The following is a 25223-nucleotide window of genomic DNA, read 5'->3' on the forward strand; positions in this document are numbered from 1 at the left end:
ATTTCTTATCTCAGCCTCTTGAACCCTTGAGCTTTTCTCTGAAGCCTTAACATTTTAGGTCTGAAATTCAGGGTCCGTTAGGCTAGGCACATAGGCTCCAAGTCTGTCCTTCATGTGAAGGGTCTGAACATTGGAGAAAGAGAAAGGTGTCTCTACCAATGAAAACCTCTGCAGAAAGAGCTTTCGGGATGTTTGCCTTGATTCTCAGGCGACTGGAGCAAGTGACAAAGCTCATGATTCAGACGTGGGTTCAGCCGTTTTCCAGAGGAGGTGACGGCACATGAGTCAAAGCTTTACCTCCTTGCTAACTATGATTGGACAAAGAATAAATATTGCCAAGCAGTCATTGTCTATGTCACCAGGCTTTCAAACAGAGGAATCGCAGACGCTGGTAGCCTTTTCTGGTCCTCCAGATGTACAGCCACATGCAGACTATTTATTTTGGCAAACAATGTATACAAGTAAATCAAAGGAGCAATAATGTCGAAACAAAGTCTTACTAATATAGGCAGTAATAGGTAATCAGTGTATTGATTAGAACACAGTAATGGATTTTAAATCAATTTATTGGTTATCTAATACTACATATATTACTATTAGAGTGGTAATTCCCAAATGTGACTGATTCTTAGAACTACCTTTGGAGCTTGTTGAAAATACAAATTTCCTGGAGATTCTGACTGAGTTGCTGGGGAAAGGATCCAGAAATCTGCATTTTCATCAAATGTCCTAGTTGGTTCTGATGCTGCTTTCCAGGGTCTGTCCTTTGAGGGTGTTACATTTCAAACTGGAAGATCTTGGTTTCAGAGATCTAGGATTGTAGGCTTCCACTGACTGGCTGTGCCGACTTGGTTTTGACCTGTCATTGCTCTGGGCCTCAGGGGCCTCATTTGGGAAATGAATCATAAGCAGTTTTTTTGAGCAGGACAGAAACACGGTAAGAGGTATGCTTTTGAGAGACGAAGGTGGTGATTCTGTGTGGGTAGGTTAAGGCTAGTTAGGAGGAATTCACCACAGTGTAGGAAGACCTGTAATGAGGGATGACGGGAGGGAAGGCAAAGAGGGGCCAGAGGTGAGAAATGAATGGGAGTCTCGGGACTTGGTGACTGATTGGATATGGAGCGTGAAGCAGGGGAAGGGGAACAGGTGGCTCCAGGGTTTCATACCTGGGAGACTAGGCCCATAGAGGCTTCATTTCTAGAAATAAGGGAGTCAGGAAAGACTGATGGATGGAACACTCAATAGCCCCTGAAGAGGAGACTCCCTAACGGTACTGTGTTCCATTCTGGAACTTTCTTCCCCATCCTATTTGAAGAAGGATATAGAACTATGCTGTGGAAGAGGCAGATACCAGCTCTGGACTCCTTCCATCACCGTAGGCAATCATCTCACCTCCCTGGAACTTAGTTCCCTCATTTGTAAATTAAAGATAGACCAATTCTTATGGGATCCATGGATGACCTTCAGGGGTTCTATGAATCCCTTGAAACCGTATGCAAGATTTTCATAAATGGGCCTACCTATTTTTTTCTTTTCTTTTTTTAACCTAAATTTTTCTATGGAGAGAGCCCTGAGCTTTCATCAAATTCTCAACAGAGTTAGTGACCCAGGAGGAATGAGTAACCATTGTAATAAATGGCTTCTTAAAAAACACTTTTTATCATGGAAAATTTCAAATATACACAAGAACAGAATAAATGAGAGAACCGTGTCCTTATTATTCAAGTTTAACAACTGAGGGGATCTCTTAGGTCCTTTTTGAAGTGTTAGCATTTCATTGTGTGGAGGTACCATTACTTATGTTTGACTTTTTAAAAATTTATTACCTGTAAATGGGTTTTATTTTTTAAAAAATGGGTGTTTAAAAGAGGGAATGGTGAACGTCACAGACCTCCACTTAAGCCACTCGTTCACCACGCAGGATTCTCTGTACATGGTGGTGAATGTCCTTGCTTCTCTCTATGGCACTGGAGTTCCTTTACTCCTGCCAATTTAACTGTGTGTTTACCGAAAGAGTCAGTTGTATCTGTGTCCAAAACTGTGCTAGTTGTCATAAGTATTAAAAATATGTAATGTCCTTCAATGTCCCTGAATTATTGAGTAAGAGGTCAGAGTATGTACACTAAAAAAAAGAACTTCACTCTTTCTCATATATGCTGTTTTGAATTTTCTCTCTGCCACTGGATGGTCTCTCCTGCAGATGCCATAGCATTTCTACTCACTTCCAGCCCCTAATAAATAATTTCCCATTTAGTTATTCAAAAGTGCAGACCAGTTCTATATCAAAGCTCACCTGCCCCTCCATGTTGGGCCTGACAGAATCCCATCGAAGGCACAGCTGGCTTTTTCTTAGTCTTCCATCTCACTCTGCCATGGCTCCCCATACTCCCTCTCTGTGCTGCATCTGAATACGTAGGATTGGAAGCCGGAGGGGGATGGAGGGGTGTGTGTGTGAGACCAGTGAATCTGTAATCTGGCACCAGTGATCCTGAGTGACAGATGCCCACCTATTTGCTTGCTCTCATGGGCACTTCCGTGGACCTGCCACATCACCACACCTTGGTACATGCAATGCTCTTCCGGCTGGTGGTCTACGACCCTCCACTCAGTTCCAAGCTTCTGATGAGTATGCTGGCCTGGCAGGCAGAAGTCTTAGGCAGGGCTGCTCTAAAATGATCAAGTTTATCTACTCTGAGCAGTGTCCACTCTGGCCACTGGGAAGCAGCCATGCTTGGCTGACACTGGTGGAGGCATGATGGTGGTAAAAGTACCATTGTTCTCCCTCTACCACTCGCTCCTTCTGCAGCCGGGGGCCGCGTCTTGCTCTTTAGCTCCTCTAGGCACAAGTCCAGCTTCTGGGCCTGGTGACCTTCATTTCCAAGACTCCTCATCATGCTCTTCTGGCCGTTCACTTAAGGGTCACTCCTGGACCTTTACTTCAGACAAATTCCTGCTATCCACCTCTTTCAGGAGCACCCCGTTTCTCATGAAGCCTGGAAGTTGATGATAAGCTAAGCTGTGGTGGAAAATTTGGGCTGCACCGCTTAGCAGACTGTGCAGGGATGATCTGTGTCCTCTCGACGTGTGCACTAATGACCCCTGTTCTCAGTCGTTGGGCCTCAACCAAGATGGAGATAAGAGAAATGTTCCATTTAAAATCCACTGTAGAAATATCACTTAAAATGTGAAATGGGGGAAATGTGAGGGTGGAAGAGGGTTATTTCTATGAAAACTAAAGAAACATTTAGGAAAGACAAAAACAACAGAAAACCCAAACCCATCATTACAAAGATCCTATAAAATTCAGTACGGATGAGAGCTACTGACTGGGGGCATTGTAAAGATCAAGATCTTTAAGTTACTGCTTCTCTCTCTCTCTCTCTCTCTCTCTTTTAAGATTTTATTTATTTATTTGACAGAGAGAGAGAGACAGCCAGCGAGAGAGGGAACACAAGCAGGGGGAGTGGGAGAGGAAGAAGCAGGCTCCCAGTGGAGCAGGGAGCCCAATGTGGGGCTCGATCCCAGGCGCCTGGGATCACGCCCTGAGCAGAAGGCAGATGCTTAACGACTGAGCCACCCAGGCGCCCCTCCCTTTTTTTTCCCAAAGAGGAGAATTTATTATTTGCTGTATGGTAAGAATAATATATTCCTTACATGCATACTGTGTCCATGGGGACAACGGCTAACCAGATAGTTACATTTTTAAAGCGAAGAGACAGAATACTCATGTACTTTCACTTTTGAGTTACACTCACTTAACTCTACTATCTAAAAGCTTCATATGTTTCTGAATTCATACTTATGTATCTTCAAACACTTGTAATTCACATTAGGCAGTAGATGAAAATCTATAAACAGAGTCCAAGAATTTGGGTATTCGAATGGAGAGTTCCCACATGGCTCAGGTGTGTCCCTAGCAGATTTCAGAACAAGACTGTCACCCTCTCTTTTCAACATCACAACCCACCGTTTAAAGTAAGGCAGCATCTGCCAGACGCTGCTCCTCCACCTTTGTGGTCAAATCTTGGTTTTCGCTGCCATCTTCTTTCCGGATCCAGGCGACATGCACCACCCCCTGGATCAGAAAGGGGTTACTGTCATCCGTGCTCCTGCCGTCTAGGACCAACGGAGTGCCATCCAGCCCATTCACCTTGTCTTAGTTATTTTTATTCTCTTAGCACAGATTTCAATCAGATGAACGAAACGGGACTTAAATTCCTTGGCCATATCAGGGAGGTCACCTTCGGCTTTTATGCAACCAGAGATGCTGAAGATGTTTGTGGTATCTTTTCTAGCTACGTGAATCTGTCATAAAAAGATTAGATTACTGGGGCACCTGGGTGGCACAGGTGGTTAAGGGTCCAACTCTTGGTTTCGGCTCAGGTTGTGTTCTCAGGGTTGTGAGATCAAGCCCTGTGTCAGCTTGAGATTCTCTCTCCCTCTCCCTCTGCTCCTACCATTCATGCTCCCTCCCTCTCTCTCTCTCTCAAATAAATAAATCTTTAAAAAAAAAGATTAGATGACTGGCTTATTATAAAAGGATATAGCTCAGGAACAGCTAGATGGAGAAGATATATGGGGCAAGGTAACGGGAAAGGGCACGGAGCTGCCAGGCTCTTTCACAGGACGCCACTCACCCCCAATCTCTACATATTTACCAACCCGGAAGCTCCCTGCTTCTTCTTCTTTTTTTAATTAATTAATTAATTAATTAATTATTTTTAAAAGATTTTATTTATTTATGTGACAGAGAGACAGCCAGCGAGAGAGGGAACACAAGCAGGGGGAGTGGGAGAGGAAGAAGCAGGCTCTCAGTGGAGGAGCCCGATGTGGGACTCGATCCCACAACTCCGGGATCACGCCCTGAGCCGAAGGCAGCTGCCTAATGACTGTGCTACCCAGGAGCCCCATTCTTCTTTTTTTTTTAAATAGTTTTATTTATTATTATTTTTTTTGAGAGAGAGACAGAGAGAGAGTGTGTGCACAAGCACGGGAGAGGGGCAGAGTGAGAAGGAGAGAATCCCAAGCAGGCTCCGTGCTGGGCGTGGAGCCTGAGGCTGGGCTCAATCTCACAACCCTGAGATCATGACCTGAGCCAAAATCAAGAGTCAGATACTTACCCAAAGGAGCCACCGGGTGCCTCACTCCCTGCTTCTCTTTAAAGAGGCTGTACTAATTTCCACTTAGAGAAACTAAGACTAACTTCAATCAGCAGCCTGATTTTCCTCAAAGAACGTGAGGAATGAACATACTTTGTTATGTTAGAACTTAAAAGGAACATTTAAGGTAAATATCATTAATACATAAATATCTTTTTTGTACTTCCCTGCTTTAACTAACTTTTTCAATTACCAAACACTCACAAGGTTTAATAGAGTTGGTTAAAAGGTTTGCAGAAAATGCTGTTTTCCCCTCACTATGGAGAGTCTTCCATATCAACAGAGTTTCATTTTTTCACTGGGCTCTAGTCCCCCAGAATAAAAATATTTCTCTTTGTCTCTTGCAGCTCAGCCTAATAATGTGACTAAATCCTGGTCACTAGAAATATATTGAAATACCTTTTGGTAGCTTCTGGGAATGTTCTTTAAGCAAAAGTTACCACATGCTTGTGCCCATTTCTTCTTTGCCTGTCTTCCATCCTACTACCTGGAATACAGACATGATAGCTGGAGCTCTAGCTACCATCTTGAGACATAAGAGAAAAAATGGAAGGAGTCGGGGTATCTGAGGACTTTGTGGAGCCAACCTGCCAGAACAACATGGAAATAAATGTCTGCCTTCTTTAAGCTGCTACTGTTTTCAGTCAAAGCAGGATTCACTGTCAAGAACATTGTTCTTGTTTTCCTGTGCAATGCAGAGGCTTGTATGAAGGTATATAATTTGTAGCAAATTGTCCTTGGAGGTACAATTTGAATAAATGAATTTTGAAAGACCCTAAAGACTAGAAGATTCTGCCATGTCCTATGAAAAAAAATCTCCAAAAGAAATTTGCAATTCTGTTTGTCTTTAACTTAACAATTAGCTGCCTTGGTCTTAATGTATATTGACATTTCCATGTCTTTAACTGTATAAATACTTGCAAGATTGTTCTGTCAGATCAGAAAAGGATTATTAGCTCTTTTTCTATCATGTATATGATAGAAATAATAAATGCTTACAACTAATTTTAACAATGAGATGGAGATTCTTACCTCACTTAAATTTATATTACAATTTCAAGGCACATAAAAAATCAGGGCTCTGGATATCCCGGTAAGATTATTTTTTAAAGATTTTGTTTATTTATTTGAGAGAGAGATACAGAGAGAGAGCACAAGCAGGGGGGAGCAGCAGAGGGAGAAGGAGAAGTAGACTCTCTGATGAGTCCAGGGCTCCATCCCAAGACCCCGAGATCATGACCTGAACCGAAGGCAGACGCTTAACTGAATGAGCCACTCAGGCGCCCCACGATTTTTTCTTTACATTAATTTTGAGACTGCAGTTGGATTTTAGAAATGCAGATATTTTCAGAAATGCAGATTTTTAAATAGATCTTAACAACAAGAATACTTGGCATTTTTGTAATGTAATTCCTGTCATTTTGGGGGTGTGTGTCAGCAGACATTTAATTATCAGTCATATTTCTATACTTGTGAGGCCATTCTTAACAGAGAAACGTTTAAGAGAAATGACAGTGAGTCTCCTCCCCGTCTGTTAATATTTTGTGCTGGGGAAACCCGTTCGAAATAACTATCAAGAGCAACTTAGAAGGTCAGTGAGAGTGCCATGTCCCGAGGAGGCAGTGACGGGCATTTTGAACGGTGTGCATGCAAGAAACAGGGCCATCAGCCAAGTGACCGACGAGATAAGGAATATTCTGTCTGCCTATATATGGACATTTGGGGCTTTCAGCACAAACCGGGCAGTGCCACGTCTGCCGTCTTCCCCAATCCTTGGCAGAGGACTGGGCCTCTGACCGAAGCAGTTTGGGACCCAAACAGATTGCTGGGTGTTGCTCTGCCTGAGGACCGTGCTTCCCTAACTTCAGTCATGCAGGCATCGCCTTTATGGTTTTAGCTACATCTGTATTATTTACTCGGTATTTTTGTCAGTTCCACTGTGTTTCCTTAAATATCTTTGCTTTAAAAGAAAACTTTGTATTATCTTCTATGGAATAATTAGTATCACACTATAAATGGAAGGCAAGTGTAGGTCAGAGATGGGACCATATCTGAAAAAGCCAGAATTTAATCATTACGTCCTCCCTGCTTAAAACAACCAGTGTCTTCTGAACACGTCTCCCAGATGATAAAATTCTGTGGGATCTGCTCTCCCCAAAACTACTCTCTGCTTTACCCTCCATGGTTCTGGCCCAATGACCTTCTCCCTTGACCCTAGACTTGCAAAGCTCACTATCCTTCTCTATTTGGCATGACCAGCTTTTCTTATCACTCCAAGGGCAGCTTAAATGTCACCTCCCGGGGTGGCCACTGTTGGTGTCCTGCCCGGAAACGCTCGAATACCCTTTACTAGTTCCATTTCACCTCTTTCTTTTTTTCCAAAATCCCCCTGGCACCAACAGAATACTTGACTCATAATATATATATATACAATATATACAATATACATATATACATGTATTTACATATGTATAAATATACATATATATTTTTAAATTTATTGTATAGCATGGGGAACATAGGTAAATGGATGGATCAATACATTTGAAGTATTAATTAATTGATTTTAACAATTCATTAATTGAAAAGGCAGAAAACATCTTAATTATTACGCACTTGCTGAATAGTGTTCAGAATAGCAGAGACTCAGCTGAGGGGATGGTACTAATACAGGAACATCTAAGGAGGAATGATCACGAGTAGTCATCATAACCAGAGAAGGCCATCCTGGGTGAGTCAGCACTGAGGAGGAGGGAAGATCTGCTTCTCTGGGGTCTAGCAAAAGGGAACACCAAGGACCCATTTATTTTCTCTTTATTTCCCTTAGCTCCACAAAATATGGTTTTGTGTGCAAGGCAGACTGAGCCGTTAGAAGACACAAAGCCCAGCGCCAGCATCTGGTTACGGGACTTGGCAGGTGGGAAAACGACAGAGGATGCGGCCTGAAGGGCCAACATGGCTGTCTCAGACAAAGTGCGCTCCGTCCCTGGCCCCAGTGTGATGTGATTTCTGAATCCCCAGGCTGATAAGAGCCTCCCAGCGGGGAGGGGCTGTGAATCACTTGGCTACAAGCTTCCTGTCTGCTCTCCTCCCAGTTGATTGATTGGGTTGAACGCTGAGCAGTCACATTCCCACTGAGACAACTGCGTCGTAAGTCCTAGTCCTTAGTCTCCTGCTCTTCCAGATACGAGTGCACAGCCCCACGTGTCACTGGGAGAAGAGCTCCAAGAGTCACAGCAATAATCCAATCTATTGATCAGGCTTTTCTGGTTGCCTTTTCTGAGAAGACACGTTACTGGGAGGTCAGGTGTGGCTATGCTGATGTTTGCGGGGAACAGAGGCTACAGGAAGATAATCGGCACAGACTGAGGGACCATGTTGTGGGGAGCCAGTGTCTCAGGGGCATCGCCACCAGTTTCCCAGGCCTCCCTGCCCTTGGTGGACCACTGGGGGCCTGCCCATTTGGGGCTTTGGCTGGTACCAAATATGCACGTGCTCAGGGCATCACCCTTAGAGCACTTGAAGCTGGGACACTGTAAGTGACAAGGCAGAGGAGGCGGAGAGAAGTGGCAATGGGGCATTTTCCACACTCCCAGCCTCCATCAGCATCCTCCAAAGCTGACTGACAAAAAAACAATCTATATAATACTTGCGGCTCGCTAGGTAAAAACAGTTTTAAAATAAGTCCCTCAATACCTCTTCTAACTGTGAAGCTGCTGATGCAGCCCTTCCGGAAAGGAATTCTGAACCTGGGGACAACTTGGCAAAGACTTCTTCCCTAAGAGAAGTTTTATGAGTTAGAGTAGTACGTTTAACATTATTGCATTGACCAATATCTGGTTCTTTTCCTATTCTAGTCACATGAAAGGCTGTACTTCTTAGTCTTCGCCGGTGGACCGGGCCATGTGACTAGCTGTGATGGCCCACGTAATGGTGTACATCATTTCCAGGCTGAGATGGTGAGACGCCCATGTGTGATTCTCCAGGCTCTTCCTTGCTACACCAAGGAAATCATGGTGAAAGCTTTATGCTGAGATGGAAGGCCCAAGAGGTTGAAGCAGCCAGAGTCTCTAGGTCACCATGTGGAGGATAAGTGCCGGGAGAGCAGCCTGGACCCACAGGGGAGTTTTCCATTAGAAAGAAATAAACCTTTGTTGCATTAAGGCTTTGGGATTTGGGAACTGTTTGCTACTGCAGCGTAATTTACCCCACCCTTACTAATAAAAGAAGGAATGTTTCAGGGAGTGCCTGTTACTTCTCCTCTGATCCCATCCTTTTCCTCCAGCTAGGTATTCTTCTCTAAGCTAGACTTTTCTCCTCCAATCCTCTTCTGAGGCCGATAACCCTCCCCAGTCTTTCTTCCCCCGTCAAACCATCCTCAGACCCTGTTCAGTTAGAGTTCATGCTTAACCGCTCAGACTTCAGGACACTGAAGACCCAAGAATCTTTCTCAGCCACGTTGGCCTAAACAGGAAATTCTGCTGAAAACTCATCCAACTGTTTCATGAAATAAAACCTGTAAAGCCCCATGGAGAATTAGTTTGGATATCAAGGGAATGGAAAACATTTGACTTTCTTTACTTAATAAGCACCTGTATCTAGCTAAATTGTGAAGCAGGTCAGGATAACACTACTTTCCCTTTATCCTAACACTTATATGCCAATCTTAAGACTTAAAATGTTGGTGTAAAAATAGTTGCTTTTTCTTTTTCTGTGAAGTTCACACCTAAGTGTCTGGGAGGTTGTGTCAGTGACCCAAACTTGAACCACCAAGCACTTGCATAGAGAGATGCCTCCCTTGCCAAAGAAAATGCCTCCTCGGCCTACAAGTCAGTTTGCTAGCAAGTCAAGTGTGTGAACCACTCCATCGATCTGAGACTTCTCACTCTCACGCCGTGACTGCAGGGAGGAACTCTGGGAGCTAAACGGATCACCATTCTTTCTGATTTCACTGTGAGCTAAGCCAAGCACATCAACAAAGCAAGGGACCCATACATGTGCTTTAAGACATCTCCTGAGATGAATCGTGATGTTAGTCAAGTAGCTACCACTCGGAAGAGATGTCTCTATTTGCTATATAACTTATTTAGAAGCAAATAACGGAAAATCTCATAATAGAGCCTTAAACAACCAACAGTTCAATTGATCATTTCTCCTGCTTTGATATTTTAGAGCTTCAGAGACCTTCCCGCAGGTGAGACATAGACCTCAGAGAATACCAGCATGTTATCCTGGCCCTCCGGAGATGGGAACTCTTTATCAGCTACAGAGAGGTCAGAAAGCAGTTAACTGTTACGGCCCGTGGACCCTGCACAGGGCAAAGAGCTCCAGGGCAGAGACAACGCTGATCTTGCTTTCTGCAGAGGATAGGTGTGGTTGCCTCAGTGACAGGCCCTGTTAATATCCACCCAATATCCCACATCCCCTTCCCCTTCCTTCTACGATTCTTATGCAGTGGCAGTATGTATGGTGAAAAATCATTCCTCGACAGAAGCCAATCATGAGAACACTGCTTCCTGCTTTCTCAGACTCCTTTGAAGATAAGAATGGCAGGTGACCTCATTAAGACCAATGAGATAGATATAAGGGAAAGTTTGCTAGGGGACTTCTGGGAAAATATTTTGTATTGAAAATGAAATGGAAAAGCATGGATGGCATTAAATCCTGGGTTAAATGTCATGATAATGCTCACCGATATAGTAACCATTTTGTGATAATTATTAGGCCCTGTGATGAGGAAAAGCTTCAAGAGAAAGATTAAGGTGGTAGATGAACCCCCCCCACCTCCCAAGGACTTCTGCTTCTGACTGAGATGGCATAACAGGGATTAGATCTATCCTTCTACCTGAAATGAACATAAAAGAGGACAAAATATGTGAAGTGACAGATTTCAAGACCCTGGGACATCAGGCAATGAAAAAGAGTGATACATAAGAGGCCAGGAAAAAAAAAATGTGAGCCCTGTAATTGCCCCAAAATATTGCCTTGAAAGAGTTTGCAGGCTGTAAAGGGAGGGGGAGTCTAGGTAGAACTCAGAAGACCCCCTGAGTGGGGGTAAAAGGGCTAGCAGTGAGGAGACCACAGGAGCTGGAGTTTACAGGGCAGAGAACCAGATTAGAAAGATCTATACGAAGAAATCCAGAGATCTGCAGAGGGTCCTCCTTGAGTTTTAGCCAATTGCTGATCATCAAATGCATATAAAAAAATTAATTAAGGCTGGAAAAAGAACCACCCAAATGGATTATGGTATGTTGCCTGACCATATGGAACTAAATTAGAAATGAATAATAGAAAGATCTCTGTAAAGTCCTAAAATATTTAGAAACTAAATACCTCTCTAAAAAATCATGATCAAAGAAATCAAAAGGAAATTTAGAAAGTAGTTTGAGCTGAAAAAAACCCCAACATATCATATTTTATGGGATGCCACTAAAGCAGTGCCTAGGGGGTATATCATAGCATTAAACATTGGTATTAGCAAAGAATAAAGATCTTAAAATCAGTGGTCTCAAATCAGTGGTCTAAGCTTCCATCTTAAAAAACTATAAAAAGAGTCCTCGAAATCCAAAGTAAACAGAGAGCAGAAATAATGAACACCAGGGCAGAAATGACTGAAATAGAAAATAGAAAACAGAAAACAGAAGAAGAAGGAGAAAGGAGAAGAAGAGGAGGAGGAGGAAGGGGAGGAACAGGAAGGAGGAGGAGGAGGTACTGGTGGTGGAGGAAGAAGACCAATGAAACTTAAAGCCAGTTGTTTGAGAAGGTGAGTGTAATTGATAAATCTCATTAGGGAAACAAAAAAGAAGAAGAAGACACAAATTACCAATGTTAGGAAGGACAGAAGTAATATCACTACAGACTCTATAGATATTAAAGAGATAATAATAGGATATAATGAATACTTTTATGCCAATAAAATTGATAGTTTAGGGGAAATGGAAAAATTATTCGAAAGACACAAATTGCTAAAGCTTACTCAAAAAAAAAAAAAAAAAAGGATCACCTGAATAGTCCTGCGTCTATCAAAGAAATTGAACTTGTAGCTAAACATGTTCCCATAAGTAAGACTCCAGGTCCAGTTGGCTTCACTTGTAAATTCTTACCAAACATGTAAGAGAAAGATAATACTAATCCTATAAAAAAAATCTAGCCCAAAAATTGAACATCAGGAACATATGTCCTAATTCATTCTATGAAGCCATCATTACCCTTAGACTAAAGCCAAAGACATTACAAGAAAATAATTACAGTCAGAAATGAAAGATGGCTTTAAAATTTGAAAAAAAAAATCGATCCTCACTGATCTATCAATAATTCACTATATAAACAAACTAAAAACAAAACATAATAAGATAACTCTATAAGATGATCTCATAAATAGAAAAACCATTTAACAAAATTCAGCATTCATTCCTGACATAAACTCTTAGCAAACTAGGAATAGAAGGAATTTCCCTTAACCTGATGAAAGACATTTACAAAAATATACAGTTAACATCATTTTTAATGATCAAAGATGAAATGCTTCCTTCTTAGACTAAGAACAAGACAAGATGACTCAATACTTCTGTTCAACAATGCCCTGGAGGTTCCAGCCAGTGCAATCAGGCAAGAGAAAGAAATAAAAAACACTGAGATTGGAAAGCAGGAAATAAAACTATTTACAAATAGCATAATCTGTAGGAAATCCACTGGAATCTACAAAAAAAGCTACTAGAATGAGTGAGTTTGGCAAGGTAGCAGGATACATGTATAACATAAAAATCAGCAGTATTTTTATATACCAGCAATGGACAATCAGATATTTAAAAATGTAAAAGCAATACTAATTACAATAGCATAAAACATATGAAATACTTAAGGATAAATCTAACACAAATGTACAACATCTGTATACCGAAGACATTACTGAAAGAAAATTTAAAATATACAAATAAATGGACAGATAAACTGTGTTGGTGAGTCTGAAGTCTCAATATAGTACCATCACCATTCTGCCCCGGTTTATAGATTCCATGAATCCCATCCCAAATTCAAGGAGGCTTTTTAAAAGAAACTAACAAGCTGATTCTAAAGTTTGTGTTATAATGCAAAGGACAAAAAATAGCCAACCATCTTCGAAAAAAAATTACAGGACTCATATTACCAATTTCAAGACTTATTATAAATAACAAGACAGAGTGATACACAAAACTCAACAAGTAGATCAATGGAACAGAATGGAGAGACCAGAAATAAACTCAGGCATATACTGACAACTTTTCCCAAAATTACATAAGCAATTCAATAGAGAAGTTAAGTCCTTTCAACAAATGATGCTGGAACAACTGCATACCCATAGGCAAAAAGAAAAAAAAAGCAAAGTCTGATATCTCACACTGCATACAAAATTTCACTCAACAGACCTAAATGTTGTTATCTAAAACTTTTTTTTTAAAGCTTCCAGAAGAAAATGTAGGTAATCTTTGTGACTTTGGATTACACACAGATTTCTTAGATACACCACTAAAAGCATAATTCGTAAAGGAAATAATTTATAAATTGAATATTATCAAAATAACTGCTTTTTGAAAGATATAGTCAAAAGAATGAATAGACAAACTGCATACCGGGAGAAAATATTTGCAAATCATATATCTGATGAAATACTTATTTCCAGAATAAATAAATAATTTTCAAAACTTGATAAGAGGAAAACAAACAACCCAATAAAGAAATGAACAAAATTTTGGACTGACACTTCACCAAGAAAATGTATGGAAATAAACACATACAGAGATACTTAACATCGTTAGGGAAATGCAAATTAAAATCACAATTTGATACCATTATATACTTATTAGAAGGTTAAAGTGGAAAAAAAAAATGACCTTACCTAGTGTTGTCAAGGATGGAGAAGAACTGGAACTCTCTTACATTGCTGAAAGGAATGTAAAACGGTGGAACCACGTTGGAAACAGTTCGGCACTTTTCTTAAAAAAGTAAACAGACAAACAAAAAAACTTATCATATGATCCAGCCATTTTACTCCTAGATATTTACCATGCAATAAAGAAATACATGTCCATACAGAGATTTTTACACAAATGTTCATGGCAACTTTATTTGTAATAGACAAAATCTGGAAACAATTTTTAATAATCTGGAAACAATATAAATAGCCTTCAACGAGTGAATGGATAAACAGCCTCAGATATATCCATACAGTGGAATTCTACTTGGGATTAAAAGGGATGAACTACTGATATACAACAGAACATGGATAATCTCAAAATAGAAACAGGCAGGGGCACTGGGTGGCTCACTTCGGTTAAGCATCTGACTCTTGATCTCAGCTCGGGTCTTGATCTCACCGTTGTGAGTTCAAGCCCTGCATTGGGCTCCACACGGGGCAAGGAGACTAAAAACACACACAAAAAAAGTCAGGCAGAAAGGGTACATACTATTGATTCTATTTATAAAAATTTCTAGAAAATGCAAACTAATTTATAGTGACAGGAAGTAGATCAATGGCTGCCAGAGGAGTGTGAGGAGGAGAGACTGGAGGGAGGAATTAAAAAGAAGAATGGGAAACTTTTAAGAGTAATGGGAATGTTCACCATCTTGAGTGTTGTGATAGTTTCGTGAGTATACAAAAATGTCAACATTCACTAAATGGTACAATTTAATTAATAGAGTTTATTGCATGTCAATTAAAACTCTAAAAACCTGCAAAAAAGAAAAAAAATAAATGATGCTGTCCCTGACATTGTTGAACCATTCAACCAATGACAGCGGTCTCTCTCCAAATCTTTGAATATGAAAAACATTCTAAAGAATTAAGCCGTGGCAAGCCATTTTTCCATATTTGCAGCTGGAAGCAAAATTTACTGCTACATCAAACCCAAACCTTGGTTGACACATAAAAATTACAGAAAACTAAAGCTTGGAGGGACATTGGGGATTAGCCATGCAAAGCCTTCCCCTCACCCCCCACTGGAAGAGAACCACGCTGGCCTGACTCCCAGCGGCGGCTCTTTCTAGTATGGCATACTGCAATGTGCCATTTCAATTCTTATTGTCTAAATTGTATTTTCTTGAAAAGGCAAAGAGGAAAAAAATGAAGAGTGGAATTTAATGCATACACGTTGAATTAGCCAGAGGAATGGTTGTATGTTTTATAAATGAGACAACAGAGCGTTGAGGTACAGAAGAGAAAGGAGATATTTTCTTAGACTCACACAGCAAACATGAACACCAGTCTCTTGAGGCAAGTCAAGGAAAATGACATCACTTGCCCTAAATAATTCTCAAACGTAGAAGTACTTCCAGGAGTCAACATCTGCCTCTGCTAAGTGCTCCTCTGAGCGTGCATGCGTGCCTGGAATAGCAGCAGACATTTCAATCCTGAAGTTTCCGAGGGTGTTCACATGTTAAAAGTGAAGTGCAAAAATGCAGTCATTCTGTGTTAGTTGACATTTTTTAAATGGCATATCTTTTTTTGTAACTTAACACTAAATTTGTTTTAGATCAGGCTTACTCATGAAGGCCTGAAAGTTTGTTTTAGTCCTTAAATGTTCTCATCTTTGAGCAAAGGCCAAACAATGAAAAGGTAGCAGTAGAAAACCATGCAAAGCCTTCCCCCAAACCCCAATCTTTTTTTTTTTTTTTAAATATATACAGATGAGGAAAAAGAAACCCAGAAAAGTAGAGAGACTTGCCCAGATCTGCTGGGAGATCCAGGAAGAGAACCACACTGTCCTGACTCCCAGAGCGGGAATGAGATGGAATAAGAAAATGAGTATTTTACCAAGTTGTAGGTAACTGAACACCTTCCCGGCTCCACATGCTATCAATATCCTATGTGTCAAACAAAAGTTGGGAACATGGCTTTCGTCTGTGTGGTTAACTTTATTTTTCTAGGGCACAGCACCAGAGCCCATACCTTACAGACCTTCCCAGCGGAGAAAGGCTGATTTCTACTATTCTTCCTTTACGGGAAGAGTCACTCCAAATCCTGGCGCACAGGGGATGTGGGAAAGTCTAAGAGACTTGGGGTAAATTACTGAAATGACTGAATTTTGAAACACAGAAATGAACCACAAAGAGATGAAAGGAGTTGAAATCACTCAGCCTCAATAAGTTAAGAGGATAGCTGATCTCCACCCAGTATTATCTTCCAGCCTTCCTGTCCAAATTCTGCTGGAATCTTTTATGACGTTAATTACACCATATGGCAGACACTGATATTTGCCTACTCAATATCCATTCCAGTGTCAGCCCCAAAACAGGATACGGGTCTTGTTTAGGAGTGACAGCGTGCCCATCAAAACCACTGTTCCACATCCCTTCCAGCCGGTGGTAGCCATGTGACACCCATCTGACCAATGGGACACAAGCTAAGAGTTTCTGGACCGCTCCCCCCCCCCCTTCTCCTGCACCCCTTCCTCCACATGCTCTTTTCTGTCACATGGACAGAAAGCCTAGAGGTGCAGCCGCCACCTGGAGATAAAGGTAACAAGCATGAGGAAGACGGACCAGGGAGCCAACTGCCTTCCTGAAATCCTCAGTCAGGAAAAATGCTCCTCAGGCATCTCAATCACAACACGCCCAAAAGGGAACTCGGTATCTGCCTTTAGAATTTTCTGTTTTGCTAAATGGCTTCACTGTTGCTATCATCAAAATTTTGGAAGTTACCCTTGAGCCCTCCCCCTTCATGCCCAACCAAACATTGCCCAACAGGCTCCTCACACTCACTATTTTTCTTATTGTGGTAAAATACACATAACAAAATTTACCACTTTAATGTGTAGATTTGGTGACATTTACTACATTCACAATGTTGTGCAAACATCACCACTATCTCATTCTAGAATATTATCACCATCCCCAAAGGAAACCCCATGCCCATTGAGCAGTACTTCCTATCCTCCCCTACCCCTGCTTCCTGGCAACCACTGATTTGCTTTCTGTCCCTATGAATTTGTCAAATGAAATCAGAGTATACGTGGCTTTTGTGTCTCACATCTTTCCCTCCACACAATGTTTTCAAGGGTCATCCATGTTGCATTATGTATCAGTATTCCGTTCCCTTTTATGGCCAAATAATATCCATTGTGTGGACAGATCGCATTTTGTTTATCCCCTCGTCAGCTGAGAGATACCTGGTTTGTTTCTACCTTTTGGCTATTGTGAATGGTGTTGCTATGAACATTGTGCATGTTTTTATTGGAACACCTGTTACGATTTCCTTGGGAGACCTACGGGGGGAATTGCCAGGTCATATGGTAATCCGCATCTAACTTCCTGAGGAAGTGCCCTCATTTTTCAACGGTGGCTGGACAATTTTACATTCCCACGAGAAACTGAAGGGTTTCAATTTCTCCACATCTTCACCACACTTGTTATTTTCTGTTTTGTTTTCATCACAGTCATCCTAATGAGTGTGAAGTGGTATCTCACTGTGGTTTTGATTTGTATCTCCCTAATGACTAATGACATTGAACATCTTTTGAAGTGCTTTTTGGACATTTGTATACTTTCCTTGGAGAAATGTGTATTCATGTCCTTGGCCCATTTTTTAATTGGCATGTTTGGTTTACAGCTGCTGAAATAGGGTTCTTTATATCTTAGATATTAGATCCCTGGCAGAATTCTGATTTGTAAGTATTTTCTCCATTCTGTGGGTTGTCTTTTCATTCTCTTGGTAATGCCCTTTGATGCACAAAAGCTTTTAATTCCGATGAAGTCCAATTTATTTATTTTTTTTTCGTTGCTTATACATTTGGTGTCTTGCATTCACCTTTGAGTCCTTTGTGAATCCATTCACAGAGCCGAATGATATTTTACATATTTACATCAGATGAGCACTCCCCTTCTTAACACCTTCTGTAGTTTTCCACTGCACTGAGGCTAAACCCCAACTCCTCTCTGCAGACTACAAGGCTCTGCATGACTTGGTCCCTGTCTTTCTCCTGAGTCTCGCTTTGCCACATTTTCCCTCCCTTCAGTTTCCTAAGTATACTAGGCTCTTTTTAATCCCAGGACCTTCTAACACACCACTGCTCCTGCCTGGAAGGCTCTCCCTCACCTCTTCTGTTAATTCCAGTTCATCCGTCAGGTTAAGAGTCTCCTTCCCAGGAGCCTTCCTTAACCCTCAGCCCAAACTTGTTATGAGAGGTACAGTTTTGCAAGACAGATGCTAAACAGCCACCACTGGAAATTCAATCATGTAAACACAATGAAAGGCATTCTATTAAAAACAAACACGTGAAACATTACATCCTTATTAGTCTATGACATTGTACTATCATCCCCGCTCCGGAGGCCATCTGCACCCGGCAGCACGATGTACTGGCCCGCTACCGGGCATCTCATCCCAGCTCTGCCTTTGCTGGCAGGGGCAGCCTGCCATCGGTCATGGGCGAAATATTTACTCAAAGGTTATAAATTAGGGGGTTTTTTGGTGGGAAGAGCAGGGGTGACATTTACCAAGACACCAGCGTCAGATCTCCCTTACACGCTGCCAGGACACCCTAGACTTTTCTGTTTGGTTTTCTTCTCTCTTATAATCTCTTAACTTATTACTTGAAATAGTGTGTTCAATGCCTGTGTTTCTCGTAAGAATAGGAATTCTCTGATGGAGATGTCAGGGTACGTGACGTCCCCTATTGATCTCTGACCTCCCTGCACCTAGCACATGATACCTACTTAATAATTTTGTTGACAGACTGTCACCAAGACCAAAGAAGCCAACTCCAACCTTTAGATATAGATGAATTAACGGCAGGGACTCATCTAGAATTGTACGAAATGTTCACTCACCAGGCTGTCTTGAGGATTTAAACACTGATGATCATTTAATGATACTCTAAAGTCTACCAGGCTTAAACGTTTCCTTGATGCCCTTTTAATTAAAAGATAACCAGTGATGGCCAAAGGCACTTTTCACCTCAGTGGTCTGTATAGACTCACCAGTCCCCACTGCCCCCCCACCCCATTGGTTTCCAACCCCCACTCCACCTTCACACAGTATTCTTTTTCATGTGTTTTCACCATCTTCTTCCAAGGACATCGGTCACGCTGGATTAAGGGCCCACTCTTCTCCAGTATGACCACCTCTAAACTAATTGCATTTGCAAGACTCTGTTTCCAAATAATGCCACATTCTGATGTACTGGGGGTTAGGTCCTTAACATATCTTTTTTAGAAATGCAATTCAACCCATCACACTCTGCAAGTGGCTCCTGTCATACAGGGAACGCCCAGTGCATCACCAGAAGCTGAACCTGGAGGCTCTGCCTCTTTACTTCCTCTACTTCCCGTGAACCTCACAACGACCCCTCCTCCAAAGACAATCTAGTTGTTCGCTTTGTTTGAGGATTTACATCAAACCACCCGTAGGCCCTAACTGTGAGGGATTAGAAGCTGGCCTCTGGGCACAAAGGCACACTTTCCAGCCCTTGGCTGGGACGCCTGGGAGGAGGGAGCCAGTGTCTGTCCCAACTCCCCCTGAGCATTGGAATGTGGAGTCATTTCTCTACTGAAGCAGATTTTATTTCTACACCCCTCTGGGGATGTTTCCCTTTACTAAGCACTGATACAGATTCAGTGATTGTAAGCTAGAAAGATCAGACAAGTTGTCTGAACCAGACCTCCATTTTACAAAGCCACAAGCCCCTGCTGGGGTCATCAGCTTTGAGAGGGTCAGAGCCAGAACCAAGGTGATCTCGCTGGTGCTGGCGCCCTCAGCCCGAGGCCTCGCCAGTGGCTTCGCGGTCAGGTCTGTGGTTGCAGGGACCAGCACCTTCTGCCATCGATTCAAACTTAAAGTGAAAAAGTCAAGACAGGACTACAGACAGTGGCCAAATGTGGACATGCTCTCTGACATCCAGGAAGGAACACGCCTATTGTGACTTCCTCCTGAGAAGACAGTAACTTACGTGGGTTTTATTTCCGGGCTGTTAGAATCGTTATCATTAGTGGCTTTGTTGGGAGAACAATACTCTGGAGTATTCATTATAAGGTTTAACTGTTACTAGCAAAATACAATCATCTTCAAACAGTTCTGAAGGCACTGGATTTAGAACTTTGCAATCCAATTTCATTTTATTTAAAGACTTAAGAAGAATTACACCTTGTGAAGTCTTGTCAGAAAAACCAGTATCCTACGCCAGGCTAGTACTCCCACAACCCTGGGGCCTCTGGGCTCTCACTCTACGTTCCTGGGAAGGGAAATCAATTAAAAGTGACCATCATAGTTATATATCGGTGTTTCTAAAAGGCTCTGGAAAATTTCTGCTTAAATGTGGCTGATTAAACACTTGCTTTTATCTCCAATATCTCCTGAAATCCCACCAAAATGATAGTTAACAAGGGGGGAAGAGCAATAAATCACAAGTTTTAAGAAAACAGAATCAAGGTAACTAAGACATATGCAAAGAACTAAGTTAGGGGGAGCTGGAAAGAGAAAAATGACTGTTACAAGGTTTATCAGACCAAAGGTCCCAGGACCTGAAACCCGCAGTGGGGGAAGCCAGCAGGAAGAGAGTTAATGTCCCCTGCAGAACCCCACAAAGCCTTGGGAATCTGAAAGCAGGGGTGCAGAGCAGTGCTGAGAACTGCAAGATCCCTTGAATATAGGGGACCAGCGAGGCAGCAGAGCCCCTCCCTGACCCAGCATAGCCAGAGGGCTGCCCTTCCCCGACCTGGCAGGAAACTGGAGACATACTGGAGATGGACCAGCGGATGTGGTCTAGGGGACTCCAGCAGGACAGAGACACCACAGTGAAAGTAGATGAAGGTCTGCAGGCAAAATGGAGAGACCCAGACACCATCTGCTTCCCTCTCAGTACACTTGCAGCCAGCCATGTACAACCCATGTGAGAGACTGGAGGATTCCGCCCTGCACACATTGAGCAGCCCCAGACGGATACTGACAAGTGTGCCGTGGGGCGGGGGCTCACCTCTCCAGGTGCCTCTCAAACTTGGCTGCACATTGGACTCACCTGGAGAGCTCGGCTCCACTTCCAGAGCTGATGAAATTGCTCAGTACAGGCCAGCATCAGGAATTTTTAAGCTTCCCCAAGTGATTTTAATGTACAGCCAAGCCTGAGAAATGCCACTTGCATGAACCCTACCGGTCCACAGCGTCTTCTAAATGTCTCATTCCTGATCTTTTCAAAGAACCAACTTCCAGTTCTATTGAGATCCTCTATTCTTTGTCCATTTCCTATTTCATTGATTTGCCATCTTATTTCCTTTCTTCTGCTTATTTTGAATTGAATTTGCCTTCTTTTTCTAGTTTCTTAAAGTGGAAACATTAAACACCCGTTTAAGACTTTTCCTTTTTTCTAAAAGTAGCATTTAATGCTATAAATTTCCCTTAAAGCACTGCTGTAGCTGGGTCCCACAAATGTGGATATGCAAGGTTTTCATTCTGATTCTGCTAAAAATATTTCCTAATTCCTCTTGTGATTTCTTCTTTGACATATGAGTTATTGAGAAGTATGCTGCTTAATTTCTAAGAATTTGAGGGTTTTTTTCCTGGCTATCTTTCTGTTACTTTAATTCTATTGTAGAGAGAATATACGTTGTGTAATTTGGATCCTCTTAAATTCATTGAGACTTGTATTATGGCTCAGAATATGTTACACCCTGGTGAATGCTCTATGTCCATCTGAAAAAAATGCATCCTCTGTTGTTGGGTGAATTGTTCTATAGAGTCAATTAGGGAGTGTTATAAAACTGTCTGTATGCTAACTCATTTTTTCTCTGTTTCAACTATTCATTATCAACATCATCTTCAACAATAATTTTAGCTTTGCCTACTTCTCCGTTCAGTTCTAAAAGTTCTTGTTACAAGTACTTTAAGGCTATGTTATTGTGTGCCTATACACTTGGAATTATTATGTCTTCTTGATGATTGTTCCCTTTATCGTTATGAAACATCTCTTTTTAACCCTGGTAATGTTATTTGTTCCAAAAATTACTTTATCTGAATACAATTCAATATAGCCTCTCTCTCGCTTTCTTGCGATTAGTAATTGCACACCATTTCTTTTCCAATCATTTTGCTTTTCATCTATTCGCTTTTACAGTTTAAGTAGGTTTCTTGTATTTGGCGTATAGATGGGTCGTTTTACAAGATTTTATGACTCTTTTGATGGGAGATCACAACAGAATGATGCCTGGATAACCCAAAGGCAGAGCTCTGTTATTTACAGCTCTGAAGGGGAGCAGGCTGCCAGGCAGGGCCATACAGGACTCTGCCCCAGGGGGGACAGGAAGCCAGAGCTCCAGCGAGCAGTTTGGATATAGTAAGTGGGATAGGGTTAGCTAGGTTTCGTGGGGTCCCTGAAATAATATCAAGGGCTCCAGGGGCATAGAGGCTGTTCCTAGTTGTCTGGTACTGGGCCCTGGTCAATTAATGGCTGGTGCACAGGGGCCTGGTGTGCAGCTGCCCTGACAAAGGAAGTGCTTGGGGTACAGACTCAATCAGCTGCTCCAGAAGGGGAACTCACTGGCTTCCAGCCAAGGTCAAGACTGCACGGAGACAGCAGTTCAAAAAAAAAAAAAAAAGTTGTTTTTTGTTTTTTTAATCAAGGTAATAATGTCTACCTTTAATTGGAGGGATTAGATAATTCACATTTAATGTGCTTATTATTATGGTCAAGTGTAAGCCTATTGCCATTTGTTTTCTATATTGTTGTTTGTTCTCTTTCCTCTCTTTTCCTGCCTCTTTTTAAATTTAGCATATTTTATGATTCCACTTGATCTCTACCATTGATTAGTTACATTTCTTCGTTCCTTTTCACTTTTTTCCTCACATAGTATAGTTTATATTTTTTGTTGTTCCTTTTCACTTTTAAATATTTGCCCTAGGGTTTCAGTGTATATTTTTAACTTATTACAGCCTTTATCCACATAAAACTAGATCTTAAGGACCTTGTAACAGAGTACCACCATTCCCCGAAAAACACCCATTCTTTGTGCTATTGTGGTCATGAATTCTATTTTATAGATGTTTTAAACCCTGTAATACATTTTAATTTTTAAAAATTTAAACAATTAAAAAAATATTTTTTTATAGTAGGCTCCATGCCGAAGCCCAAACTCACAACCCTGAGATCAAGACCTGACTGAGATCAAGAGTTGGACGCTTAACCGCCTGAGCCACCCAGGCGCTCCTTTAAAATTTTTTAAAGAAGGAAAAAGTTTCTTCTATAATTATCTACATATTTACAATTTCCAGCATTTTTCATTTTTTGTGTAAATCCAAATTTCCACTTGGTATCAATTTGCTTTTGCTGTAAGTCTTTCCTTTAATGTTTTTGTGTGTGTGTGTGCGTGTGTGTGTGTAATTCAGGTCTGCTGGCAGTTAATTCTCCCAGGTTGTTTGAAAAAGCCTCTATTTTGCCTTCATTTTAAAAAGATATTTCTGATAGATGTAACCTTCTAAACTGACCTTTTTTTAATCTTTCAGTGCTTTCAAAATGTCACTTCAGTGTCTTGTGGACTGAACTTTCTCATGAGAAGTCTGCTTTAATTTTCAACTTTGTTATGTGCGTAATTTGTTTTTTCTCTTCTAGCTGCTTTGAAGGTTATTTCCTCATTATTGATTTTTGGTAACCTGATTGTGATTTTCTATACGGTTCTTCTACTTGGATTTCATTGAGATTCTTAGATCAGTGTGCTTAGAGTCTTAATCAGATTTTGGACCAGATTTCTCCACACCGCCTCTTCCCATCGCATGTATGTTCTATAGCTAACGTCGTCCCCCACTTCACTGAGGCTCTGTTCGAGGATGTCTGTCCATCTTTCAGGTCAGGGAGCTTCTACTGTGCCACATCCTTAAGCTCACTGATCTTTTTCCTCTGCACTAGTTAATCCCACCCAGTATATAGTTCATTTCAGGTATTTTTCACCTCTAAAAAACTCCATTTGATTTTTTTAATCTTTCATTTCTCTTCTCATCACATCCGTGTTTTCTCTCACATCCTTGAGCACATGAAGCACATTTAGAACAGCTGTCTTCATGTCCTTGCTACTAACGTCATCTTCTCCATCATTTCCTAGTTTGTTTTTTTTTTTAATTTAAAAATTTTTTTAAAGATTTTATTTATTTATGTGACAGAGAGACAGCCAGCGAGAGAGGGAGCACAGCAGGGGAGTGGGAGAGGAAGAAGCAGGCTCCCAGCGGAGGAGCCCGATGTGGGGCTCGATCCCGGAACGCCGGGATCATGCCCTGAGCCGAAGGCAGACGCTTAACGACTGCGCTACCCAGGCGCCCCTCCTAGTTTGTTTTTAATGACTAATTTTTCTTCTTGTTATGGGTCCCATTCTCCTGCTTCCTCATACGGCTAGTGATTTTTGACTGGATGCCAAACATGGTGAATTTGTTATCACTAAACACTAGACTTATACTCCTTTAAAGAATATCAAACTTTTTTGGCAGGCAGTTTAAGTTACTTGTGGATTAGTTTGATCCACTTGAAGCGCGGCTTTTCAGCTCTTTGAAGGGAGTTGTAGAGTCCTCATTAGCCTAAAGTCAGTTTAGCCCCACTTTTAAGGCATGGCCTTGCTGGGGTCTCTACTGAATGCCGGGTATTCAAGGAGAGCTCTCCACCCTGACTAGTGGGAACTTAAATGGTTTTGAGGCCTATGTGAGATCCGAAATTTGTTTATGTCATGGCTCCCTGTCAATTATTCCTTTCTTAGAAGTTGCTGTCCAGACTAATGGAAGCACCGGAGGCATAAACAGTGTTCAGCCTCAATCTCAAGACCCTTTGCGGATTTCTGGAGGTCTGGGTAACTCCTGCCTTTTTAGTACTCTACCCTGGAAAGTTTAGCCACCTGGATCTCTCTCAACTCCAATCTCTATTTAGATTTCTCCTGTACCATGGTCTGGGCATTTCCTCCAGGCAGAAAGCCTAGGTGGTAGTAAGGCTCACTTCATTTTGCCCGTTTTCTCAGTTTTGTGCTGCCTGTTGTCCAAGCCTGCAGATTGTGTGTATATATATATAAAATTTCCAGTTTTCTAGTTGTTTATGGTGGGAAGGTACTTCTAGATCGTCTTATCAATGG

The 25223-nt window shown here is 41.6% G+C and overlaps 1 protein-coding gene across 2 annotated transcripts in view; it reads right to left on the reverse strand.

Annotated features, from left to right (window-relative positions):
* FAM169A (family with sequence similarity 169 member A) overlaps positions 1-25223 on the reverse strand; it is a 182747-nt gene that overhangs the window by 150258 nt on the left and 7266 nt on the right. For both annotated transcript variants that reach the window (XM_026498787.4, XM_057307228.1), the window contains exon 3: positions 14035-14131. The gene's annotated coding sequence lies outside the window, so the exon portion shown is untranslated. The remainder of the gene's footprint in view (positions 1-14034; positions 14132-25223) is intronic.

The sequence above is a fragment of the Ursus arctos genome, unplaced genomic scaffold (assembly GCF_023065955.2).
Source record: "Ursus arctos isolate Adak ecotype North America unplaced genomic scaffold, UrsArc2.0 scaffold_5, whole genome shotgun sequence".
NCBI classification, from domain to species: domain Eukaryota; kingdom Metazoa; phylum Chordata; class Mammalia; order Carnivora; family Ursidae; genus Ursus; species Ursus arctos.